Source organism: Bos indicus x Bos taurus, chromosome 6 (assembly GCF_003369695.1).
Source record: "Bos indicus x Bos taurus breed Angus x Brahman F1 hybrid chromosome 6, Bos_hybrid_MaternalHap_v2.0, whole genome shotgun sequence".
Lineage (NCBI taxonomy): Eukaryota > Metazoa > Chordata > Mammalia > Artiodactyla > Bovidae > Bos > Bos indicus x Bos taurus.
This window is the reverse complement of record NC_040081.1, coordinates 77,128,471-77,153,162: the sequence shown is the minus strand read 5'-3', so window position 1 is coordinate 77,153,162 and position 24,692 is coordinate 77,128,471. Positions and strand designations below refer to the sequence as shown.

Here is a 24,692-nt window from a genome sequence, read left to right as displayed (position 1 = left end):
ATTAATTATGCTCAATCATAATCAATTCATTTAGCAAAAGTTTACTGAGTGTCCTCTAAATTACAAAGTACAGTGCTAAGAAAATAGGGCAAAATATTGAATAAAACATGCAACCTATCTTCCAGGATCCTACAACTCAAAATGACGAATTTTGCTTAAAAGTGTTAAATACATATAGAAGACACTAAAAATTTTAAGCATTGTAAAGTTATTTCACTGAATCAAACTGATATAGCTGCCCTCTCTTTAAAGTTTGCAGATATATATGTTAGAAAGGAAAAGTATTGAAGGTACATGACCTCAATTTTGAAGATGTTGTTTTTTACAGTGAACATCTTTAAAACTGATCAATCAAGTACTAACTAGGTATTCCTTTTCTTTCTTTCTTTTCTTTCCTCTCTCTTTCCCTCTATTCAAGTAATTATTGATAGTATATATTTCACTATTGTGAAATAGTGTGAAATATATTTCATATTTTGAGTATAAATCTAAATTTTTTTCTGGAAAGAAATATTCAAAATAGAGATAGTTTACTGAGGATTGTAATAACCTTCATTCTATCAAAACACATTGGAAAATATTTCTGAAGTGCTCACATTCATTATAAGGCAAAATTACACAGATTTATCTGAATTTCTGGCACTACTATTCACAGTATGTAAGTAAGAGCACAGGTTCTGAAGCAAGACCATCTAATTTGAATTATTAGCTCTACTAGTGGGCTTCCCTGGTGGCTCAGACAGTAAAGAAAATCTGCCTGCAATTTAGGAGACCCAGGTTCAGTCCTTGGGTTGGGATGATCCCCTGGAGAAGGGAATGGCAACCCACTCCAGTGTTCTTGCCTGGAGAAGTCCATGGACAGCAGAGCCTGGCAGGCTACAGTCCATGGGGTTGCGAAGAGTCGGGCACAACTGAGCAACTAACATACACACAACTCTACTAGTACTAAGACTTTGGGTAAGTCATTTAAGCATTCAGCTCCTTGATTTCCTGTCTGTTAATGGTGGGGAAGCAATGTTACTTAATTCATATGGTTACATGAACATTAACTATGTTAAAATTTGTCACATATTATATGCAATACATAAAAATATGTGTTGTTCAGAACAGTAAGTATGAAAGTGCTATATATATTAACAATTCTTATACATCTCATGAGTTTTCAATTTTATCTTACTTTTACTTTTTAATGTGGTTGTGTAAGAAGCAAGACATTTGAAAATTCAAGCAAAACTATTTACTGAGTCACAATTGTAAAGATAGGCATGGAATAAACTAAATCTGGAAACAACAGATATAATAATTTTCTTTCTAAACTCACAGACATAATAGAAAAACTAAGCTCATAATAAACACTCTCATAACATTTTACTTTTACAAACAGAGAAAGCATTGACAAGAAAAAATGAGGTTGAGATAAATAATGTGAAAAGAATTTCTGTGTAACATTTTGCTTGTTTTTTTAATTAACACTGTGACTTATAAGAAAACATTTAGAACTTATATTTAATTGTCATGTCACAAGTATATAACTCTTTCTGAAAATAAATTTGAAAGCAGGTACTAATTTAAAATAGCCTTCTTTTACATGAATATGATTATGGATACTTAAATAAGGATACATAAATTGACTGACCCATCAATAAGTAAACAATCCCCCTCAACATTCAATTATCTTTTCTTCCCCTCTATAGCATCAAGGGACATGTATATGTACACAAACAAATACACACAAACACACGCACACACACGTGTATGTAGAAGATAAATATATACAATACTAATTTAATAGCAACTCTTCTAGGTGAGTTATTTATTCACTATTTCAAAAATATATACTAAATATCTTCCTTGGTGGATACTATTGAGAATGTAATTAAAGTAGAAAAATTTTTCCCACAACTTCTCCTGTAATGGGAAAATCATAATACATGAAGTCTCAATATAAAGAGAAGAATTAACATTTTTCAGTTCTTTTCATATGACAACTAATTTTATAGGTATTTACACAATTATATGATTAAATTATCCATACAGATCTATCATGCAGATAATATTGTCTCATGTCTACTGAGAAGGAAATCAGACATGTTACTGAGCAAGAATTTCAAACTGAACGTCTGCCTCCAACATCAGTGCTCTTTCTTCTCTCTATGGTAGAAATAAACAAGATGTATGGAACTTCCCTTATAGCTCAGTTGGTAAAGAATCTGCCTCCAGTGCAGGAAACCCAGGTTCGATCCCTGGGTTGGGAAAATCCCCTGGAGAAGGAAATGGCAACCCATTCCAGTATCCTTGCCTGGAAAATATCATGGACAAGAGGACCCTGGTGGGCTGCAGTCCATGGGGTCGCAGAGTCAGGCACTACTGAGCGAATAACACTTACTTACTTATGATCATAATCAGGGGTGTTACTTGTGGAAAGGAATAGACAAAATATAGCAAGTTTTGATGAAAGACTTAGGCTTTGCTTAAACATGTTACCCAATTGTGCTGAGTAAAGAACAAAGGAACAGCATGGATATATGAAGTAGGTCTGGAGGGACAAAGAGAAAGAAGAAGATAGACATGCTTAAAAGGAAACTGGACAAATTATAATATTGCACCCTTTGAAGGAATCAAAAAATTATTTCCATAGTGAAATATGAGTAACACAATTATGAAGTAAATTAAGTCCAGTTTTAGTGAAAACCAGCAGTTTATTTCATGTATTTTCAACTTGATGAAGGGACAGGAGAAAATGATAGGAAGTATAAGAAAGTGATTATCTATAATAATGACTTATTTTAGGATATCATGGCAGGGCATAAAGTCATGTCTACTAAGATTACTTTGAACTTGATTTATGCATAAAAATTTGTTTTCACAATTACAGTGTAACCATGTACTGTTTACTATGTAAACACCTGTGTGTAAACAGAGGTGAGGAAAGGAATTTAGATGAATGGAAGCTGTTATTTGACGACAGTGACATGTTCTCACACTCTAGCCTCACCATCCATGGACCTTTCACTCACAGTCCCACAATAATATGCTAATTTGGAGGTACAAATAATAATATAGAAATTTTAGTAGATAATGTTCCAGACCAGACTGTTGATAATCTACAGAAAAATAAGCCATTACTCCTTCAATACTAACATTAAAAAAAAGAAAGAAAGAAAACTTTTTGGAATGTTTTTCTTTTCCAATTACACGTTGTTATTAGCCAAACCAATCAGTTTTCATATAAAGGGGATTTTTACTCAAATCATTTTGGAAACATAGCTCTTCAAAAACACATAAAGGAGAAAAACCAAGAAAAGATATAAGACTCATTAAATAACTCTTGAACAAAATGATTACTCAAAAAAATTTACTACTAACAAAAAGAATTTGACAAGTCAAGTTCAACATATATTTCCAACTCTAAAGAATTTCTTTAAACTTTTCCATGTACAAAGCTCTATGTTAATACTATGGGTCAAAATAGGAGAATGTGGCTGAGAGTCTAAAATATCACTATTTTTAAACAACTTCTAGTAAAATATGGATGCCAGAAGGTGTACTCACCAATAATTTAAAGTGCTGTGCAAAATGTGATATGTGTTAAGTGAGATATTCTAGAAACATGTGCACACACACACACAACTTGCCAAAAAGTCTTTTGAAAAAAACAGCAAAGGACTTAAAAACATGCTGACTGAACATTCTGGTGCTAGGCAAGTTTACAAAGCTCTCTGAATTTCAGTTTCTTCAACTGCATAAGAGAAAAATATACACCTGTATTTTGCTGAGAAGATTAGCATACCATAAATTACTGGGGCTTCCCAGGTGGCACTACTGGTAAAGAACCCACATGCAAATGCAGGTGACGTAAGAGACGCAGGTTCAGTTCCTGGGTTGGGAAGAGCCCCTGGAGAAGGGTATGACAAGCCACTCCAGTATTCTTGCCTGGAGAATCCCCATGGACAGAGAAGTCTAGCGGGCTATGGTCAATAGTGTCCACAGAGTCAGACTGAAGCAACTTAGCACACACATTGCATGATGCAGAGATGTCATGTCATCATGCATGTCTACCAATGCTTGTTTGTCACTCACCAATTCCTTTGTTTCCTTAATTTCTTCAGAACTGAGGAACAGACCATATGCTTGACTCCCACACCTTAAATCTCACTTACATATTTAGGAAAATCATACACAGTCTCCTTGAGATAGATGCGCACTGTCCTAAAGAAAGCTATGAATGAGTAATGGATACTAAGACAATGTAAGATTTTATTTTTTAAAAAGAATTTTCAGTATGTTCTTCTTGTTTGAAACACACTATGTTACTTAGGATATTAATTTCTAGTAATAAAACATATTAAATTAATTTAAAATTAAGTTGCTTTAAAAATTACTACTGAAAGATAGTTTCTAAGATATATCAAAGATTATCAGAAGATGGCAGACAGTTTTCCCTGTTATGGTATCAAAAATCTGGAGTGAGTGAAAGTCGCTCAGTCATGAAGGACTCTTTGCAACCCATGGACTGTAGCCCATCAACCTCCTCTGTTCATGGAATTCTCCAGGCAAGAATAATGGAGTGGGTTGCCATTTCCTTCTCCAGGGGATCTTCCCAACCCAGGGATCAAACCTGGGTCTCCTGCAGTGCAGGAAGATTCTTTACTGTCTGAGCCACCAGAGAAGCTCTCAAAAACTTGGAAGGAATATATTTATCTTGATTAGGTAATCTGTCCTCCATCAAAACTATATAACTTCACTACACTTAACAATATTATAAAGGAAAAATTGAGGTTGATGAAAGTGTTCTAATTTATATCACTAATATTTAAGATTATAGTTAGGAAACTGTGATTTGACTCATTTTCAACTAAACATTAAAAAAAAATTCACAATATGGAAAACATTCTATAAATGCTTTATGAAAGTAAAATCTTTCCTCATAAATTACATGGAAAATTCCTTATTTGTTCAGATTAAAATTTAATAAAATTTATTTAATTCAGATTAAACTTAATTCATATCTAGCATAATTATATGCTAAAACTATTTTTTTTTGTTACTGATGAAATAAAAGTTCTTCTGAACTTGGACATTGATTTACTTTGAGGAAACTGATACCTTAAATTCTGATGGCATAATTTTTTCTCAATTTAATTTTTTCATACATCCTTCTCAAATCATATTTGAAATTTTATTTTATATTTGCTATCTTTCTATACTCTAAATAAAGATTAGTATTAGCCTGTGAATGCCATTCATCTTGGAATTGTTGCTTCTACTTTTAAGCTATTCTTAAGTACATATCTATAAAATATCTTAACCTCAATCTTTTCCAAATTAAATTGCATGTCATTATTGTACTTTTCCCTCATAATAACCTACTAAAGACACTATAATATCTTCTTTACAATGTTTTTATATCCTCTTTTTATTTATTTTAATTATTTTTTAATTTACAATATTGTATTGGTTCCACCGGTTAAATATTCACTTATTACAAATTCTGCTAACTACAAATTGCATTTCATATCTACCTTAAAAATTTATATTAATCCACATTTCATTTTATATATTTACATGTTTGCCATTTAAGTGTTTTTAGAGCTTGATTTTTTTTACATGTTTGGCACATGCCGAATGTTTAAAATGCCTTGTGGCACTGTTTTAATAACTGATTGGTACATAGTCCTATAACACCATTGCTAATTATAAAACAACAGTTTCCCATTCAGCAACATTTCCCCATTCCAAATAGCTGAACTGCAGCTATTTCCGCCCTCCCCCCCCCAAAAAAAAATCCTCTTACTTTAGAAATGTTTATAAATATTGTTTGAGTGTAATCTGTATTCTTCCAGGTTATTAGACAGATTTTGAAATTTGAATGATTTGCAATTACATTCATTAACAAATATTAACTTCTTAGCAATATAAAACTGACATATGGTAACTTAATGAAAGTAATACATTTTCAAAAAAAGTTTATCCATATTAACCAAAAAGGATCAAGTGTCTCTGAGAAATATTTAACAAGGATGGAAAATATATTTCAAATAGAGTATTTAATTACGCATAGATGCTTAGATAAGGAGTTTAAGTGCTAAATATTCAAATTTAATATGGCAATATTTCCATGATTTATTAATATTATATAATCATAAGCACATACAGGTCAGTGCTCCATAATCCATGTCCTATAAAACGATACATGGTATCTATTCTCACAAACATGTCTTTCTAACATGGTTCTACATGGAAGACTCATTCTGCTATGAATGGATGCTCCAAGTTATAATTAACTCTTAGGGAAAAGAAGTAGAGCAGTAAAATGAAAAATTAGATGACTATTACACAACTTCTCCCAATCACCATCCTATAAAATATTTAAACGTCTGGTGTTAATGATCACTGAGTAGAAGCAAAATAAGGTTTAAAGTTCAGATTGAGTAAAATACATATTTTTAAAATATTAGCTATAATTTACAATGTCTAATGGAGAAGGCGATGGCACCCCACTCCAGTACTCTTGCATGGAAAATCCCATGGATGGAGGAGCCAGGTAGGCTGAAGTCCATGGGGTTGCTTAGAGTCGGACAGGACTGAGCGACTTCACTTTCACTTTTCACTTTCATGCATTGGAGAAGGAAATGGCAACCCACTCCAGTGGTCTTGCCTGGAGAATCCCAGGGACAGGGAAGCATGGTGGGCTGCTGTCTATGGGACTGCACAGAGTCGGACACGACTGAAGCGACCTAGCAGTAGCAGCACAATGTCTAAAACTTTAAAAAGAGTACTTTTTCTTTAAAGTTTTCTTGCTGCTTGCCAAGAGAATTATTATATATAACTTCTCAAATGAGAGTGCATTTGAGTAGACTATGGAATTTTTAAGTTTGTAAGGATACTTGTGCTAGAGCATGAGTAGATAAAATTTGACTAAACAGTGGTTGGAGAAGGATTTTTCTAGGTTATGAGTTGTTATGAAGAAAGTTAAGAGCAGATAAAAAACAGCATGCTATAGAACTCTAATTTGTCTAGTATGTGAGGTCTACTGAGTAAGTAAGAAGCAAGGGAATATCATATAAAGAAGGATTTGGGTAGAAGAGAAAAGGTTGTGAAAGCTATACAAAGAATTTGAATTCAATTTACTTAGTTTCCAATGATGAATTTTGAAATTTTAATTTCTTTATTTTAAAAGCACAATTTGCATAAATAAAAATCACTGCAAACATTATCTTTCAAAAATGAGGGTATATATTTCCAGTGAAAGTGTTAGTCAATTCACGGAATTCTCCAGGCAAGAATACTGTAGTGGGTAGCCCTTCCTTTCTCCAAGGTATCTTTCCCACGGAGGGATCAAACCTAGGTCTCCTGAATTGCAGGCAGTTTCTTTACCTTCTGAGTCACCATGAAAGCCCCAGGAATACTGGAGTGGGTAACCATTCCCTTCTCCAGGGGATCGTCCCAACCCAGGGATTGAACCTGGGTCTCTAACATTGTAGGCAGATTATTTATCATCTGAGCAGCCAGGGAAGTCAAATATTTATACAAAGTATATTTAAAAATTTTTTTAATCTTCTAAATTACTCTTAAACATTTGAGCATTTTGCTCTGAAAGTAATTTATGTGAATCATCTTTGGTTTGATATAGAGAAACTGAGTTAAGATATTAAATAAAATAGAAGTATTAAGTGAACCGTCAAATTAATAAACTAACTAGTATTTAGGTAGTACCTAACATGACACCACACAAAAATATCAGAGACTTTGCATTTTCATAATATGATGCATTTATCAGGGTTCTAAACTTGCATAACATCTCTAAGCAGCTGTTATGCTATCTGAGATAAAATACTGATTTCAGAAAATTACCACACTTTCAGATACAATGGCAGTGGTGTGCACTCAGAAGTGTATTACAACCAAATAATAGACTATGTGTTTAACTCTGCTACTTATCTGTTCAGATGCATATTTTATAACACATTCAAGACAAATACAACCTGGAAGAAATTCCACATACACTAAGTATATGTTTGAATTGACCTAGAACTAGATGCGGCCATATCTTTCTTAGTCCCTTTTTTCTGCACATTAAAAAAAAAAAAAAAAAAAAAACTCCTATTATCAAGTATTAAACAGAGCCATCAGAATCAGCACGAATAGAAGGCATAATATGAGCTTTGGAGTGAGAAAGTTTTAAAGTTCTCTCTTCAAGCTGTGAGCTGTATGACCACAGGCAGATGACTTAATTTTTCTATACTCTAATGTTCACACCTAAAATTAATACTTATTCCACCATATGGTTAGAAGGCTTAAATAAAAGTTATACACATACATGACCTATAAAGATACCTGGCAAGAGCAGGCATTCAAAATGTAAGAAAAATCCATGTTTTGATTTAATGAAGGGTTTTATATTCAAAAGTAGGATTATAAATGGTAGAAGAGATTACATTTGGTGGTGACTGAGACAGAAGAGTGTTCAATAGGAATGGATGATTGGTTGTGTGAGAACTGGGATAGAATCAGAAAGTATAATGTAAACACCACACTTTTAGAAGATTAAATTCGTCCTGGCATACCGAGAAGAAAATGGAGAGGAAAGAAAATTAGGCTAGTGGTATTAGTAACAATATTACCGGAGTATGAACTTTGGGAGTTCACAGTCACCTCCAAGTGTAGAACTGTGATTTAAAGTATAGATTACTTGAAGAAAGTCAAGACAACAATTTCTCATATTACAGAATATCAAAGTTATATATTTTGTAAGGGTGGAAAGAAAAAGAATAAATCAGGATGAAAAATAAAAAGAAAAAAATAGAAGATAGTTAAGAAGATACAGGAAAAAAACATTAGAGTTAGAATAGTCCAAAAGTAAAACTACATTTTCACTATAACTTTCCTGAAGTCTTCATTCTTTCCTCATTCCTTCCCTACTATTGTCCCACAAACTACAAAGTGATAAGAAAAAAGATCCATTTGTATTCAATTAATTTTTTTAATTTACCCACCACACTTTTCAAACAATGAAATGCTAAGTCTCTACCCATTGTCTGAAATCCTAACAAAGTATTTTCTACTGCTTAAGTAAAACACATATTGCCTTATAATTATATTTCAAACATAATTTGATATTATGTAAGAAAACAGGTAATCCAGAAAGGTAACTTTTATAAGAAAGTCCTCTAGAGTAAAAGTCCCATCTAATTGTCTTTCAGATGATGTTATGATCTAACAAGTGTCTATTAATGTTTGGGAACAAATTTGGATTTAATGAGCAATGCTATTTTTAGCCTTAGGGCAGCATATCATTTAACCATGAAATAGATTGATGTTTTACTAAGGATCATTTCCTTGCAAAGTGTCCTTGAATTAACCTTTTCCCTGAGATTCTACAAAGCATCTGGTTATTTCCAATAGGCTTTGGATAAGATATTTGCCTCCATTGATATGTTCAATAGGAAATAAAATCAGTGAGTTTGAAATTAACCTAAGTATAAATAATAGCATTAATGCAACCAGTTTGAGAAATAATGCTATTTGAAATGAGATAAGGAAAACTTAAAACCAGATCTCACACTCTTTTCATGTAGATGATTTGTAAAATAGATACTATGGTCTCTACAAATGAAAACTTTTGTCATCAATAGAATCTCAAACTTTTATCATCAATATTAGCTGTTAAAAATAAGCCTGATGAACACAGCCATTATTTAAAAGGATATTCAAAAAATCAACAACTGTTTTATAATGTCATTTATGATAATATTCAAGGACTGGTTTCTATTTCCAAGGGAAGTAGAAATTAACAAAGGCAAGCAAGCTATATTTAACACATGCAGATTCATCGGGTTTCTATTTCAAAGTAAGTAATTCTACTTCTGACAGGAGAAGGTGAATCTATTCCAAAATCTAGAGCATGAGGCAAAATAATAGTCCTCCTCATAATAACAATGAACATTTACTGATTCCTTACTATCAGGTACTGTTTTAATACCCTTAATTTATTTTAAAAATAAACATTAATATTAATTCTGTAACAACTTCAAATAAAGGGGCTATTGCTATTCCTAACTGGCAAATGAGGAAATTGCAAGACCAAGAGGTTAAAGAGTTTGCTGAGGTCACAAAGCTAAAAATAAACATGCTCAGATTTGCACCTGAATAAAGAAGGCAATGGCACCCCACTCCAGTACTCTTGCCTGGAAAATCCCATGGACAGAGGAGCCTGGTAGGCTGCAGTCCATGGGGTCGCTAAGAGTTGGACATGACTGAGCGACTTCACTTTCACTTTTTACTTTCATGCATTGGAGAAGGAAATGGCAACCCACTCCAGTGTTCTTGCCTAGAGAATCCCAGGGACGGGGAAGCCTGGTGGGCTGCCGTCTATGGGGTCGCACAGAGTCGGACACGACTGAAGCGACTTAGCAGCAGCAGCAGTCTAGATACATGGTGTGTACTTTCATTCTTAAGATCCTACTCTCTCTCATCACTCCCATTGACTACTGACTCTACAACCTACATACTATAAACTGCATGTTTGTCCCCCTTCCCCAAGGAGTTATATGTTGAATACAAATACCAATGTGATGGAATTTGTAGGTGAGGGCTTTGAGAGGTGATTAGGTCATGAACCTCAAACATTTCTAATATTTATTGGATTTTTATTTTCTGCCCTGACTCCATGATTGGGATAGATTAGTATTGTCTTATGTTGCTTTCTTTTTGACAATTTTATAACTGAAATCACCTGGGTACTTCATAATTGACAATCATGATAATATATTCTATCTAGCGTAAGTTTTAGTTACAAATTAAGTACCAGGGTTTGCTGGAGAAATAGAAAACATGATTATGTTTTCTCTAGCAAAATTTAAAAATATCATACCAATGCAGATAGTAATACAGTTGACAATGGTAAAAAGCTATTTGCATAGCTGGGAACAATAAACTTTAAAAGTCAACTTAGATGCTAGACTCATATCAAGCTGTAGAATGAGTTTAGAAGGCTGAATGGGGAGGGTGGGGAATCTTAACACTACTTCTCTGAAAACAATGACAGTTACTAAATAACTGACTTAATTAAAAGTAAATTCTAGAATAGGAAAGCTACAGAACTGAGGTAGTAATATCAAATTCATTCTATCATTCTATTCCAATTCCTTCAGGCACACAAGAAAAACAAAAACAAAAACAAAAAACTACACATCTACTTACAGTTTCTTTGAAGACTTTCCAAAACCAAGTGGAATGCAGGGGGAGCTAAATCTCGTTATGAGCTAGATGCTTATATCAGAGTTTCACTGGGGTTTAGTTATCATGACTAGTCAGTCCCATTCATCTCTTTCATATAAACAGTTTGACTTTAAACCCTTGATATTCACATTAAAAAGAAAAAGATCAGTATGTATCTTTTCAAAAGACGTTTAAACAAGTATTGATAATAAAGAGATTACTATACAATAGTGGATTAAAAAAAATGTGTAACAGATAAGGTCTAAAAATAATTCCTTTAGAACCTCCTAACATAAGGATATCTATATATTCTACATGCCTTGTTCTTGAGATTATGAAAGAAATGTAGTGCCCTTTAAGAGTCATACAGATAACTTTGCTATGTTTCATTCCTTGCAGTTAGTGTATCAGTAGTAACTAGGCAGGAGGAAAATCAGAGGTTTTGAAATTATCTCATCTCAGTAGGGTGCACCTGGATAGGTCTCAAATTAAACATCTTCCTTAATGGCCCATTATGGAGTATCAATTCCTGAAATACCCAAAGGGAGTCAGGGACCATTAATGCTAAGGGAGAGTTTCTAAGGTTGTAGCATATGATGCAATATTTATGCTGTAACTTTAATATGACTGAGAGTTTATTTAAATATACACTTAATGGTTTTAAAATCAATAGCTACCATAGTCTGGTTTAATACAACACCAAAACACAGATTAAAAATTTGAATGCATCAATACATTTTTATATTAATATTTTGATGGTATAGCATTTACAGGTAGATACCAAATTATGAAACAGTCATTTTACAAAACTCAACTTTTAAGACAGCTGCTTGTACATCAAAGTATATTCTTCATGGGGAAGAAAATTATATCTAAACTCTATTTAATCTTTATAATAAAATAGGTATAATTTAGTAGAAATAATAATCATTATAACATCTATTCTTCAGGAATTATAAAACAAGTATATGATGGAGCTATGGGTATTGCTGCTTAGGGTAAAGAAATGTATTTTCATATCAGCAACATTTCCTCAACTTCCAGGGTTTAACTAGTAGGCAAAACGGTCAACAGGAATTAAACAAAACAAAAATGAAATCATCTTTATGTTCCATTCATCATATTTCTAGCCCTATCACTATAGAAGCTGACCTGAGCAACATGGGAAAAATCTAAAAAGCAATTACATCTGGGAATCAGTAACCAACAGCCTGGGAAAGAAAATGTCAAGGAAAAGAAAGAAATTGAAAATTTCCTAGTGGCAGTACCTCAACAGAAAAGGAAACCCTAAACAGGTTTCAGTAATGTCCTTAACTATAGAATAATAAAGGATGTATTTAGACAAACAAAAAAAAAGTAAGTCAGTAAGTCAGGTTCTGTTAAGATTCCCATAATTAAAGAATTTTATAACAGAACTTATTATACTTAGTCATTAATATACTAATTTATTGATTCATATATATGTAACAATTTATATAAATATCATATAATATTAACACAATGATAACATATATTTTATCATATTCATTTTATTCAATAAATATTATTATTTTAGTAACCTAATAAAACAGAATGCATATGAATAGATAAAACAAAGTGAAAGTGAAGTCGCTCAATCCTGTCCGACTCTTTGGGACCCCAAGCCTACCAGGCTTTTCAGTCCATGGGATTTTCCAGGCAAGAGTACTGGAAACTTATCATTCAAATAGTCAATTTCTAACTCTCAGTGTACTTTCTATATATCTGGAATATTTTATAATGATAAAAATAAGTGTCATCTTAAATTATAATAATGTCAAGACTTTTCATTTAAAAAATTAAACTGAATGACTCCTAAAGATGTCTACACAAATAACAGCACACATTTTCTGATGTAGAAAGATAATTAAATCAATCAAATATGGTGATTTAATTAAGACAACTGGTAAAAACAAAGGAAAAAAAGAGAGTCTTGTTTAGTGGGAAGAATAACCAAGTTGTTCTTGTTGTTGTGGAAAAAAATAGTCCCATTAAGACCTGTGAAAATGAATGAAGACCAAGCCACACAAACCATACACATCTCACCTAGAAGTCTTTACACTCCATCCTCTGGTTGTCTATACTTTTCAAAGTGTTCAAAATCTACACACATCAATGAAATCAAATGAAATTTGAGCAAGATACTCTTTTATATACAGTAACTGTTTTTTTATTTCCCATTAGATAAGAGGATGCTATAGAAGTACTTCTAAGTTATATTTAACTGAGTTTAGGCTAAAAGTAATCCATTCTAGAAACTATGCAATTGAAAAAGCATAAGGAAACAAAACTTGGAAATGAGCAGTACAAAAGTAGCTGCCTAAAATTATTGGGACAAAGAGTACTATTTAAGATATTGCCTGTAAAAAACTTTCTTCATAAAATTTGACTTTCTTAATAATTAATATTTCTAAAATGGCTTAATGGCTTCTATTTATTTAAAGATACTGCAGTTTTGATCCCCTAGAAAAAGCTTTTCTCCCTGTCTTTGGTAAAAATATCTTTGAGTTATGTAGTTTAAAAATCACATTGATGCTTCAGTACATAAATCATTTCTTTCTTCAGTCCTTTCTCTGCAGAATGGTGATGATTCACAAGGACAATTCAGGAACACCTAGGTTCTAAAATAACCAAAATTGGCAAATTGTACAAAAAAGATATATAGCGTAATTGTTCAACACTTGGCTCTAGCTAGAAATATAGTAAAGAAACACAGATCAACTGTGATGGAAAATCCATCAGAAACAACAAAGCTGGAAGACTACTATACACAGTAATATCTGGACCTTTTTAACCAACATTTTATTTAACTATTCTTCTAATATAATTCATAGTGAAGGCAGATAAAGAGCCAAAGTACATGATTTTCTACCATGCTAACTGCTGAGGCATCTTTAGGTTAAAAATATTTTTTGAAACAATAACTATATTTGCACTAACTTTGGAGCAGTTAAAATTTTGTGAATTAGAATAATTACAAAACTTTACTTTTTAGAAGCAACAATTATCTATGTTCTGGCTTTTTCATTTCCTAGTACATCTATGACTACTGAATAAGATATACTTGAAAGCACCCAAAAGACTATTTCTTCTTGTTTTGGAGACATTGATTTACCTTTCAAGGATATTAAAAAAAATAAGGTATGCTCTGAGTATCTCAGAAACTTGAATTTCCAAAGAAACATAGTCTTGCTTTTAGGAATATTTACCATTGCAATAATTTTTAATGTTATTCATGAAACATAACACAGTTTAAAAACAAAGCTTATAGCCCTTATTTTTCTTTCCTAAACCTCTTAAAAGGCAGATAATTATTTTTCTTTGTAAAGCAATAAGATTATTTAGTCAAATAAAATAATGGCCTTTTGAAAAGGGTCTCTTCTTTCTTTTTTTCTTTATGTTAAGTCTTATTTATTACCTTTAATGAAAATGTATAGTTTAGTATCTGATCCTTCTAATTACAAAATAAATGAGTTAGAAGGATGAAATGTACAGAGGGGTAACATAGTCAATAACAATTTAGTATCTTTGTATAGGAACAAAGGTAGTCAAAAGACACAAAGTTCCAGTTATAAGATAAATGAATACTAGAGATATAATGCACAATCAATATAATTAACTCTGTTGTATTTATCTATGAAAATTATCAACAGAGTAAATCCTAAGAGTTCTCATTGCAAAAAAAAAAAGAATCGTTTTAATTATTATACCAGTATGAGGCAATAGATGTTCACTAAATTTATTGTGGCAATCATTATATTTTATATATATATATAAACATATATATATATGATATATTGGAGAAGGCAATGGCAACCCACTCCAGTACTCTTGCCTGGAAAATCCCATGGATGGAGGAGCCTGGAGAGCTGCAGTTCTGGGGTCGCTGAGGGTCAGACATGACTGAGTGACTTCACTTTCACTTTTCATTTTCATGCATTGGAGAAGGAAATGGCAACCCACTCCAGTGTTCTTGCCTAGAGAATCTCAGGGACGGGGGAACCTGGTGGGCTGCCATCTATGGGGTCACACAGAGTTGGACATGACTGAAGTGACTTAGCAGTAGCAGTATATATATGTATCATAACATATATATAAATCATTTATATATATGTTTTATATATAAATAATTTTTATATTTATATGAAATTTATATATATATAAAATCATTATGCTGTACAACTTAATGTTCAACTGAACATTATGTCAATTTTATCTAATAAAACAGGAAAAAAAAAAACACACAGATAAATACACTCTCAAACCAGAGATCAAATTTCCAACATTCATTGGATTATGGAGAAAGTAAGGGAGTTCCAGAAAAACATCTACTTTTTCTTCATTGACTACTCTAAAGACTTTGTGTGGATGACAATGAACAAGGAAAGTTCTTAAAGAGATTGGAACACCAGATCACCTTATCTGTCTCCTGAGAAATCTGTATGCTGGTTAAGAAGCAACAGTTAGAACCAGAAATAGAACAATCTAGTTCAAAAATGGGAAAGGAGTATGACAAGCCTGTATATTGTCACCCTCCTTATTTATCTTCTTTGCAGTGTACATCATGCAAAATTGCCAGGCTGGATAAATCACAAGCCGGAATCAAGATTGTAGGGAGATATATTAACAACCTCAGATGCAGATGATATCACTCTCATATCAGAAAGTGAAGAGGAACTAAAGAGCTTGTTAACGAGGGTGAAGAGAAGAATGGAAAAGCTAACTTAAAACTCAACAGTGAAAAAACTAAGATCATAGCATCCAGTCCAATCACTTCATGGTAAATAAAAGGAGAAAGAGTGAAAGCAGTGACAGAGTTTATTTTCTTCAGCTCCAAAATCACTGTGGGTGGTGAATGCAGCCATGAACTTAAGACTTTTGCTCTGTAGAAGGAAAGCTATGACAAACCAGGACAGTGATTAAAAAGCAGAGACAACACTTTGCCAACAAAAGTCCATACAGTCAAAGCTATGGTTGTTTTGTTGTTGTTGCTTTTTAATTTTTCCAGTTCTCATGTACTGATGTGAGAGTTAGATCATAATGAAGGTTCAGTACTTTAGAATTGATAGTTTTGAACTGTGGTGCTGGAGAAGACTCTTGAGAGTCCCTTGGATTGCAAGATCAAACCAGTCAATCGTAAAGGAAATCAGCCCTGAATATTCATTGGAAGGACACTTGCTGAAGCTGAAACTCCAATACTTCGGCCACCTGATGCCCAGAACTGACTCCTTAGGAAAAAAAACCCTGATGCTGGGAAAGATTGAAAGCAGGAGAAGGGGAAGACAGAAGATGAGATGGCTGGATGGCATCACTGACTGGATGGACATGAGTTTGAGCAAGCTCCGGGAGTTGGTAATGGACAGGGAAGCCTGGTGTGTTACAGTCCGGGGGGTCACAAAGAGTTACCCATAACTTTGCAACTGAACTGAAAGGACATCAACCTTGACTATTCATTGGAAGGACTGATGCTGAGTCTCCTATACTTTGGCCACCTGATGCAAAGAGTCTACTCTGGAAAAGACCCTGATGCTGGGAAAGATTGAGGGTAGGAGGAGAAACAGGTGACAGAGAATGAAATGGTAGGATGGCATCACTGACTCAATGGATATGAGTTTGATCAAACTCAGTGCAATAGTGAAGGACAGCAAAGCCTGGCATGCTGCAGCCCATGGGTCACAAAGAGCTCGAAAGGTTCTGTGACTGAACAACAATAACAACAAAGCATGAGTAGTTGATTTATACTAAGGTATTTGTGGTTTATTAACTTTCTTCTAACAGAAAAATTTCAATCTATTTGGGAGCCTGGTGTCAAAAAAGAAAAAAATTATTTGGGAATCAAGATGTCAAAGGGGCATCTATTTGACAATCTTGTATAGAGTTAATCTGCCCATAACTAAGAAAAAAAAAAAAAGGAAACACTTCACCAGTTCAGCTGAAGTATACCAACAAATATTAACCAACCAATCAAACAGTGAAAAGACAGTGAATATTTCCTATGTGACCCATGCTATAGAAAGAAAAGAACATTTTTTACAGTGTATCTATACATTTTCTACATCAGTGAAATATTACCTGAAATAATATTATTATTTCATTTGAACATAAGACATACACACATGTGTACTCACAGGCACCTTTAAAAATCTTAGATGGAAATGGATGTATTATTACAAATTAGTACTTAAGGGAAAATTTGCTGAATATTGCCAGTAAACATCCAATGTAAAACAATTTCACCATGCAAATCCAAGACAAAGATACAGAAATGATTCACTTCATCTCAAACAGAAAAGAGTCAAATAGCCCCACAATGGATTTCTTAAATATAAAAGATTCAGAAATGAAAATACATAGCAGAAACAATGGCATTGAGGAGAACATCAGTATTCCCTGGGACTAAAACAGTTAATGGAAAAGTTTCTTTGAATTCTAAGGAGCATTGAAAAATACATTTCAGATATCATTAAACCAAAAGCATCCATTAGCCCCTCTCAGACATGACCCCACTAAGTTTCCTTCTTTTTTTCTTCATCTTTTGCTTTGTTGACTTACAGTGGTCTAGCCAAGGAAGCAAAGGATCACTAACCCCATTACCAGAATCACCCTCTGATACAAATACATGTCTCAGTGTGAGAGTGTGTATCTTAAAAATTAATCAGAAGACACAAAATTATCTGGAAAGAAATATAGCATTAATCCTTTTAGCATAGTGTTAATCCTAGACACCTATAAAAATTACTCTGATAAGGATCAACAATTTATTGGTTTTGGGAGATCACATTGCAAGTGAAGTAATTATTATTCTATGCTCTATTCGCAAAGAAAATTTATAAGGAAATAAAAATGAAACATATGACACTTAAGATACTCTATGGAGAAATTAACTAGAAATTATTTTATATATGTAAAAAGTGCAAACTCCATATTTGGGTAATTTTGATGTGTCAGAACAAAGGAAAACTCTTGCAATCATCTTCTTCAAGCCTTTTTTAAAGAGGAGAAATGAAATGAATTAAACATTAAAAGTCAATGAGCTCTTATACATTGTATGCCAAAATATAGTTTTTAAATTAATAAAGATAAAGAGGAACTATAAGACTAAGATAGAAAGTAGTAACTCAAACACAAAATATATTTCAAAATAATTGTTAACTGAAGTATAGTGTATTTAAAATGCTGTATTAGTTTAAGGTAAACAGCAAAGTGACTCAATTTTATACACACACACACAAACACACCCCAATCCCCACTCCCCCACATCTATCTATTCTTTTTCAAATTCTTTCCCATGATAAGTTATTAACCAGATACTGAATATAGGTCCCTGTGCAATACAGTAGATCCTTGTTGTTTATTTTATATACAGCGGTATGTATGCACAAACTTTTAAATCCCCTAAGCCAAGTGAGAAGGAGATAATGTTATAAACTTCCCTAAGCTCTCTGCATCCTTCCCCTATACATGCTTCCTAGTATTGAAACACATTTACAAAGAAAATATAAATACAGTAGGAATAGATTTCTGTTTACAAGGAGCTAAAGTGAGAGTGAAAGTTGCTCAGTCTTGTCCAAGACTCTTTGCATCCCCATGTACTATACAGTCTATGGAATTCTCCAGGCCAAAATGCTGGAGTGGGTAGCCTTTCCCTTCTCCAGGGGATCTTCCCAACCCAGGAATCCAACTCAGGTCTCCTGCTTTGCAGAAGGCTTCTTTACCAATTGAGCTATCAGGGAAGCCAAGGAGCTAAAGGGTATAGTTCAAATTCTTGATTCCACACATTTTTGTACCAAGTAGTTTTGTTCAGAGAATTAAATTGTTCTTGTAACATTAATGATTTTACAAAGAAAAAAAAAAGTTTCAGGCTTTTTTGGTTCAACTCTTTTTGATAATTATTGATATGGATCATTACCTCTTTAAATAAAGTAAATGTTATTGCAGCTTATTAATAACAAAACATAAATGGCCACCAAGCCAAAGCTTGACCATATTACCAGATAAAAATTCTGACCATGAATACTCTAACATAATAATGAGGAATTTCATTAATGTTTCTAATTCAGTTGACTTTGTTGATTTTATACTATTTTTATGGGGTTCCCAAGTATCTCTTGGTAAAACAAATCTGCCTGCCAATGTAGGAGAAGATCCCCTGGAGAAGGAACCCACTCCAGTAATCATGCCTGGGAAACACCATGGATAGAAGAGCCTGGCAGGTTAGAGTCCGTGGGATTGCAAGAGTCAAGCCTGCACATACATGGAGACCTACACTGTAGTTGAAACTGGATAAATTGAACAAAAAATTATTGAAAAGCTATAAAAGATTTTTAAAATTAGGTATCAGACATATTACATTTCTTTTCCAAACTACAAAGATTTAGTGCATTATCTTTTCATTTATTTCTGTATATGTCATCAGTATTTTTTGCATGAGCTGAGTTCAAGTTCTTGCTTAATAAATAAATAAAATGGGAAGTAGGAGGTGGGACTGAAATTCCCGAGAAGAAATACTCACTCTTAAAAAGTACCGATATGCAAGGATATTTGTTGAATACTTGATTATGTTAATGAAGGTTTTCAAATACTTAATATAGAAAGGAATTCACCAGAAGATAGAAGAGTAGCTATTGCACAACAGAAAATCTGATGTATAAATACAATGATAAATATTGGGAACCTTATGACCCAAACTGAACACAACCCACAAAATGCCCCTGGGCCAAGACTGATTGTGATGCTGCCAGATTTTTCTGAAAAGCCATTTAATCTTGTAAGAGTAAAGTCTAAATTCTTAACTAAAATTCTTGTGTAACATCATGTGCTTTTTGAAATTAAAAGCTGTCATTATTTTTTTCATCATTATACAGTCTACATATTTGCTTCAATATGAATAGGATGATGTCTATAGATTTCACTAAACACACATGGTCTGTAAATCTACTGAGGTAATAGAATTTAGAAGCTTCATTTACCCCTGATTTAATATTCTTGAACTGAAGTTTAAATCCCTGAAATATTATCAAGGTTTCTGAGGAATCTCTATGGTTGCAGCAGTTAACATAAGATCTTGGCAAGTATTTTGAAAAAACAAAGAAAATGTAAGATCTGCCTTATGAATATTAATCAAAACCTATATTTGGTAGTCATAATTCATCACAGTTTCAAAAAATCAGAGTCGTTTTGCTATTTCCCAAATCTAACTTTAAAATACAACTTTATAGAAAAAAATCTTGCCATTAGCACTAACTCTTTCTTACATACTTCAAAAAAGATCTAGTACCATGGGGACCAAGCAGGACGGACAGAAAAGAAACTATAAATCTATGTCACTTTTAGAAATGAGCCCTGAATTCAATCATAATGAACCGTATTCTTTTTCTCTTAGCTAAAGTAATACAGCAGTGCTGTTAACAGTATCCCAATTTATTTTATCTCCTTCAGGTTCTGATAAAAAATGCTTAAAATTCCATGATTCAAATATCATTATCTTTTACACAGAGAATCAAGGGACCCTTTGACATGTGACATGCAATAGATACTGCTATAGAACAAATCAATAGTAAAAAAAAAAGAAGCACAAGAAAATGCCCCAGCTTGTGAAAATTCTCTTCAGAATGTTCAATTAGAGCACAGTGAGAAGATACTTATTTTACATTTTCCATCGCATTCTAAAATAGTTTGTTAGATTAGCCTAAAATAGTTGGATTGTTTTTAAGCACACACGTTCTTTAGAGAGAAAATAATCATTTCAAGTAAAATGTAACTTTGTACAATTGGACAACAGTGACTTAATGAGAGTTGGACAGCAATTTATATTAATTTAATCAGCAACAAAGTCCTGCAGGGAAAAATAGATTTATCTTTGGAGGAGATACACTACATTTGGATAAATAGATGAAGTATAATAGCACTCAAGTGAAATAAATTTATGCTTTAGATACTAAACAGCAGGTAATTCCTTATTGCTATAGCTTTGAGATAGGCAGTTCTTTTCCTGTTAATAAAATCTATTACGGAATTGATGAAGTTAATATACTCATTACTATTTAGGGTGAAAAACTGTAAAAATAAAACAATGAGGACTTTTCTCATTTTTTGTTTATTATTTGAAATGTTCTCACTCTACCTTCTTGTTACAGGTTCTCCCTTTAAAAAAAATTATCAGCATTTAAGTTCAATGATATAACGTTGTTTCCTATGAATTTAGCAACTAATAATATTCTATAAAACCTTTGTGGTAAAAAAAATAATGTAAATAAGCCATCTCTGTGTCACAAAAGTACTATTTACCGTAACACTCACTGATTTTGTTGTTGTTGTTGTTGTTACGTGTCCTTAACTTTTAGAACTGTACAAAAAAGATCTTCATGACCCAGATAATCACGATGGTGTGATCACTGACCAGGAGCCAGACATCCTGGAATGTGAAGTCAAGTGGGCCTTAGAAAGCATCACTACGAACAAAGCTAGTGGAGGTGATAGAATTCCAGTTGAGCTATTCCAAATCCTGAAACATGATGCTGTGGAAGTGCTGCACTCAATATGCCAGCAAATTTGGAAAACTCAGCAGTGGCCACAGGACTGGAAAAGGTCAGTTTTCATCCCAATCGCAAAGAAAGGCAATGCCAAAGAAGGCTCAAACTACTGCACAATTGCACTCATCTCACACGCTAGTAAAGTAATGCTCAAAATTCTCTAAGCCAGGCTTCAGCAATATGTGAACCATGAACTTCCTGATGTTCAAGCTGGTTTTAGAAAAGGCAGAGGAACCAGAGATCAAATTGCCAACATCCGCTGGATCATGGAAAAAGCAAGGGAGTTCCAGAAGAACATCTATTTCTGCTTTATTGACTATGCCAAAGCCTTTGACTGCGTGGATCACTGTGGAAAATTCTGAAAGAGATGGGAATACCAGACCACCTGACCTGCCTCTTGAGAAATCTGTATGCAGGCCAGGAAGCACCAGAACTGGACATGGAATAACAGACTGGTTCCAAATAGGAAAAGGAGTTCGTCAAGGCTGTATATTGTCACCCTGCTTATTTAACTTATACGCAGAGTACATCATGAGAAACGCTGGGATGGAAGAAGCACAAGGTGGAATCAAGATTGCCAGGAGAAATATCAATAACCTCAGATATGCAGATGACACCATCCTTATGGCAGAAAGTGAAGAGGAACTAAAAAGCCTCTTGATGAAAGTAAAAGTGGAGAGTGAAAAAGTTGGCTTAAAGCTCAACATTCAGAAACGAAGATTATGGCAACTGGTCCCATCACTTCATGGGAAATAGATAGGGAAACAGCGGAAACAGTGTCAGACTTTATTTTTCTGGGCTCCAAAATCACTGCAGATGGCGACTGCAGCCATGAAATTAAAGTACGCTTATTCCTTGGAAGGCAAGTTATGACCAACCTAGACACCATATTCAAAAGCAGAGACATTACTTTGCCACAAAGGTTGGTCTAGTCAAGGCTATGGTTTTTCCTGTGGTCATGTATGGATGTGAGAGTTGGACTGTGAAGAAAGCTGAGCACCGAAGAATTGATGCTTTTGAACTGTGGTGTTGGAGAAGACTCTTGAGAGTCCCTTGGACTGCAAGGAGATCCAACCAGTCCATTCTGAAGGAGATCAGCCCTGGGATTTCTTTGGAAGGAATGACACTAAAGCTGAAATTCTAGTACTTTGGCCACCTCATGCGAAGAATTGACTCGTTGGAAAAGACTCTGATGCTGGGAGGGATAGGGGGCAAGAGGAGAAGGGGACGACAGAGGATGAGATGGCTGGATGGCATCACTGACTTGATGGACATGAGTTTGAGTGAACTCTGGGAGTTGGTGATGGACAGGGAGGCCTGGCGTGCTGCAATTCATGGGGTCGCAAAGAGTCTGACATGACTGAACAACTGATCTGATCTCTGATCTGATGGAAAAACAAAGCCTCCCATAGAAAAGACTCAAATTAATTGCTTTCACTGTGATTCACAAAAGATAAAATAGGATCTTCAAATTATTTTCTTTCCTTTAGTTAAATGTTATTCATATAAGACAGTTGTACCTAAATGTCAAGATTACATTGTTAATATTTCAGAGGGATTTGTACCACATTCTTATTGTACATCAGAATCCTAACTTCTTATTGTACATCAGAATCCTAACATTCTTATTGTACACTAGAACTTGAGCCTTGCAAAATTTTCTGCTTGCTCTATTGTAAAATTAAAGATTCAGCAATAGCTCCGTAATCATCAGTATTAATAATACATTCATTAATCTTGTCGATTACAAAGTAAATCTTACTTCTATAATATTTACAAATCTCTTTCCCTGTAAATTTTTTTCTGACAATTTCATAAAAATTTCTATTCACAATTGTATCACAAAGTCAAGAATATTTTACTATTCTCATTTGTTCACGTATATGTGTCTCTTCCTAGAGAACAGGCCAAAAATACACGGTCATATTTCATTCATTTCTACATTTGCATCAACTAGCACAAAGCTTGGCATCTAATAGAAGGTGAATAAATTTCTGCTTCACTAGTATGTAGTAGAATTAAGCAAATGATTAAAGTTTCAGATAAAAGAAAAGTTAAGAGTTGGTTAGGTCAAAGAGAAAATGACTCTAAATATTTTTCCTAAATAAAAGTATTTAATAATAAAATTAATCACATATCAAGGTCTTATGCCCTATTATAAACAATATAAATGTTTTTGGTTTGTCTTTGTTTTTCTTCATTTATTTCTTGTTCAGTCTGGAATTATACCCATTTTACTAATGGAAAAGCTGAGCCACAAAACCTTTAAGGGACTTGCTCAAATACGTGTCACCAAACTAATTCAGTCCAAGCAATCTCAATCTAGTGCCTGTTCTTAGGCACACAGCCCTGCCTCTAATGAAGGGAGAAGGAAAAGCTGCTTTCATTCATCGACCATCCCCTTGTCCTGCATTTGCTTTGCTTCAGGCATTACACAAGTATCTAAGGCACAAAGGTGAATAAAGCTGAGGCTCTCTGGTCACCATCTTTCTCAGAAATATTGAAAGTCTCTAGTGCTTAAAAAAAAAGACATACATTCAAAAACATACATATCTTTTTCATTTCACTGTCAAATTTCTCACCTTAGCAACCAAAAATTATTGGTTCCAATACCTCACAGCCACTTCACCCTCTAATTACTTCCAGTCAGGTCTGTCTTCTTCACTCACTGAGAATTCTGTCAAAAAATTCCCTAATTGTCAAATCCGGCAGTCTCTTCATAGTTTTCAATCTATTTCATGTATTAGTAGCACAGAAGACCTTTATACCAATCAGATTCCTTGGTTCCTAAAATTCAATGATATACAAAGGATAAAAGGAAATAATATGAAATAATAATGAAAACAGGTATAATTGAACCCAACATTTCACTTTACAATGGGAACTCTTAAGTTAACTCTTTCGAGGTCATATCTTGAGTTG

General features: G+C 33.5%; 1 protein-coding gene across 23 annotated transcripts in view; it reads right to left on the bottom strand.

Annotated features, from left to right (window-relative positions):
* ADGRL3 (adhesion G protein-coupled receptor L3) overlaps positions 1-24,692 on the bottom strand; it is a 945,175-nt gene that overhangs the window by 584,806 nt on the left and 335,677 nt on the right. The gene's annotated exons all lie outside the window — the stretch shown is intronic.